Raw genomic sequence first — 3,714 nt, 5'->3', positions numbered from 1 at the left:
TACAAGGGTTTCAACATCTGGAGCCCATTCAGCTTGAAGTGATGACAATTTCCAATAAGCGTTAATGGGGGATCCTGCCCAGTCTATACTCTATGACTATAATTCAGTCTGTCTGTCCATCTGTCAGGGTTTATGACAGCCAGAGCTCACACACACAGGAACAAACTACAGCTACAGATTTCTTAATGAGCACATAATGAAGTCAACCTGCTTCATTTTTTTTCAGCTCGGCTGATCATTTCCACCGGGCAGACTTCTCTTTGCTCTACCAGCTCTCGGTGCCAGGAGCGTGTCGGGCTGCGGATGAGTTGATGGGGGCAAAAAGCCTTATACGGGAATCTTGGGCACACAAGGTGCTCATACTTTTCCGCAGGCAGCTTCCCACCGGGATGACTTTTGCTGCTTTTGGATCAGGCCCATAAGAAGGGCAACCATGGGGTGGCCACATGCATTACCCTCGGGCTGATGAAACACCCCAGAAAGTGCAGGCGGAGCTGGCAATAGCACTTACCAAGCAGTGCTGCTCCCCATTCCTGCATCTTGTGCTGTCTGAACTGCAAAGTCCCTCATCACCTCCTCCACACACGCGCCTGGAGTGTGTGAAATCTCAGCATGGGAAGGTTCCTGGTGAGCTGGCCATGGCTCCTCTCCCCTCAGGCTGCGGCCATGTTGTCCTCACATTGCAGGGAACCTCGCAGAGCCTAAGAGGCCTGACCAGGGCAGGTGCCACAAGATGGTGGCCTAGGCCTTGCTCTCCAGGGCCGCCATCATGCCACAGCCCGAGTCACCTCACAGACTGAGGCAGCTGGAGTGGCCTCACAGTCGGTGTCACCGCACCACTGGCATTGCCTCACAGCTGGTGTCACCTCACAGCCAGCGTCACCTCACTGCTGGCGTCACCTCACAGCCAGCGTCACCTCACTGCTGGCGTCACCTCACAGCCGGCGTCACCTCACAGACTCACTGCTTCCCAGCTTTGTCACGTCGCAGTCCATGTCACCTCACAGCCAGCGTTGCCTTGGAGCCTTCATCACCTCAGAGCCCAAGTCGCCTCACAGCCCAAGTCGCCTCAGAGTCTGTGTTGCTTCAGAGCCCGAATGGCCTCACAGCCTGTGTCACCTCACAGCCTCATTGCTTCCCAGCTTTGTCACATCGCAGTCCATGTCACCTCACAGACTGAGGCAGCCGGAGTCGCCTCACAGTTGGTGTCACTGCACCACTGGCATTGTCTCACTGCTGGTGTCACTTCACTGCTGGTGTCACCTCACAGCCAGTGTCACCTTGGAGCCTTCATCACCTCAGAGCCCAAGTCTCCTCAGAGCCCAAGTCGCCTCAGAGTCTGTGTTGCTTCAAAGCCCGAATGGCCTCACAGCCTGTGTCACCTCACAGCCTCATTGCTTCCCAGCTTTGTCACATCACAGTCCATGTCACCTCCCAGGCTGAGGCAGCCGGAGTCGCCTCACAGCTGGCATCCCCTCATTGCTGGCATCGCCTTGAGGCCTTCATCACCTCAGAGCCCAAGTCGCCTCACAGCCTTTGTCGCCTCACAGCCCGAATGGCCTCAGAGCCGCAGTCACCTCACTGCCTGCGTTGCCTCAGTCTGCGTTGCCTCACAGCCCAAGACGCCTCACAGCCTCACTGCTTCCCAGCCTCGTCACCTCACAGCCCGTGTCACCTCCCAGACTGCGCCTTCCATCTTCTCCTCAGCTCCAGCCCAGCCCTGCTGCCCTCCATCACAGCAGTCTTCCCCGTGCTCCGCCTCCAACCATGGCACCGCAGCACTGAGGACACGACAGCTTGCTTTCTGCCTGGTAATTACACTTGGAAATAGCCCCACAGACCATTTTAATAAACAGCCTCCCCGCAGGTGATGGTGTTTTCAGTCAGCTTGTGAGAATAACCTTGCTGTCCTCCAATGGCCTCCATTTGGGGACCTGAGAGGCCTCAGGAGGGGAAGGCACCTCCTGTGGTACCATGGCCTCCCTGCTGTGGTGAGGGTCAGGATAGCTTGCTGGCAGAGGTGAGAGGTTCCACCATGCTAAAGGGCTTCCCCTTTCTTTTTTTTTGGGAGGTTTTCACCCAGGTTTTGCTTGGAGTGTGAATCTGATCCCGTTCGTTCAACTCACCACCTGTGCAGACAGCCCGATCTGGGCCTGTCAAGGCAAGAAGTTCACTCTGGTCTTGGTGGTTTAGGATTAAAGCAGTGGGCACTAAATCTATTCTGGTTGGGCTTAAAACTATATATATTGAGAAGCTGTCACATATTTGCTTCAAGTGAAAAAAAAAAAACCAAAACAAAAGAACATATGGTTCAAACTGCAACTTTATGCTTCATTTCGGTGTAGATATGTTTTATCCTTTTATTAAGTAAAATGAAAGGAAACCTGAAAATGAAAAGAAATAACTGTCTCTGGATGAGAGTCCAGGGAAGTTGAGCTTCCTCTTCCGTGGCTGCCCTGAGGGCAGGAGTGGCAAATGCTGCAGGGAGCCAGTCTGCCATGGCTCCTGCTCCCCAGCACCCTCCGCACCCACAGCGGCAGAAGTGGCTGTAACCTCATAGGCAAAAACCAGAGAGGTCCCCTGTTCTTGCAGCACATGTACCCAGTACTTGTCTTCTCCATCATAGGCAAAGCAGTCAGCAAGGGCACGGGCATCCCTCATTGTCCCCCTCTTACTGCTGTTTTGTGTGAGTCCTACCGCCAGGTTTTGCTTCTGCAACTTCTCTTGACACCAGCAACAAGCAGAACAGATATCTGACCAAGTCTGGCTGTTCCTGTGCTCCCAGAAAGTGCTGCTTTCCCACTGAGGGCATTCTGCAGTGGCGAGGACTCAAGGTGCCCATTTCAGATATCTCTTGATGTCACATCTACAGCACAGGCAGGGCTGAGATACCAAGGTACCTTCAAACTACCCTAAGCTCACAAACCCACAGGGCACCTTGCTCTGCTCTTTGGTCCCACTGCTGTGCACCTTGCTGCTATAGATATTTGCAAATCCATTCTACGAAGGTCTGAATTTGGTCTGTGAAAGGGCCATTTGAAAGATTGGTTCTGCCTCAGGAAAGATGGGGTCCCAATTCTACTCGTGTAATGATGAACACCCATTGAAGATCTCCACTTACAAGATCACTCAAGTAAGCAATATCTGAATTAGACCTTGTCTCCCCATGTTTTTTCTCTATCTCCCTTTGAAAATGCTGTTGCTCTTCCCAAGTTTTCACTTGCTCTGGGATCTCAGTGGATCTATATAAGCCTTCTCTCATTCCTGTTGAATCATCTCTTTTTATTCTGGCTGCAGAGAGAAGAGGTCTAGAGCATCCTACTGGAATCCCTCTAGACACCTAAACAGATATCGAAGGCTCTTCATCAGCCCTAAGTGTGTCTGGCAGATGTAACAGAGCAAGGCTTTCTGCTTCTGAATTTAACTTACAGCACCTGAGCTAAGGAGTTCAACGGGAGTTTCTTTCCTGCCCAGTTAAAATGACAAATTGGTACATGAGTGTTTAATGAAAGATGCTGGAAACGTCCGTGAAGATCAGAAAAATCACCTCTTGGAATTGACAGGCAGGCCATCTGCGTTCCTGCGTTCCTATTAATTCCCTAACAATAAACGACAGGAGAGCCTAGAGGGTTAAAAGCTTAATTCAATCTCCTAGATTCCTTCCAGGGGCCTGTCTGCATATAGAATGAGAAAGGCATTTATAAAACTGTTATT

This window comes from Charadrius vociferus, unplaced genomic scaffold, assembly GCF_000708025.1.
Source record: "Charadrius vociferus isolate BGI_N301 unplaced genomic scaffold, ASM70802v2 scaffold509, whole genome shotgun sequence".
NCBI classification, from domain to species: domain Eukaryota; kingdom Metazoa; phylum Chordata; class Aves; order Charadriiformes; family Charadriidae; genus Charadrius; species Charadrius vociferus.
This window is presented reverse-complemented; position numbering follows the sequence as displayed.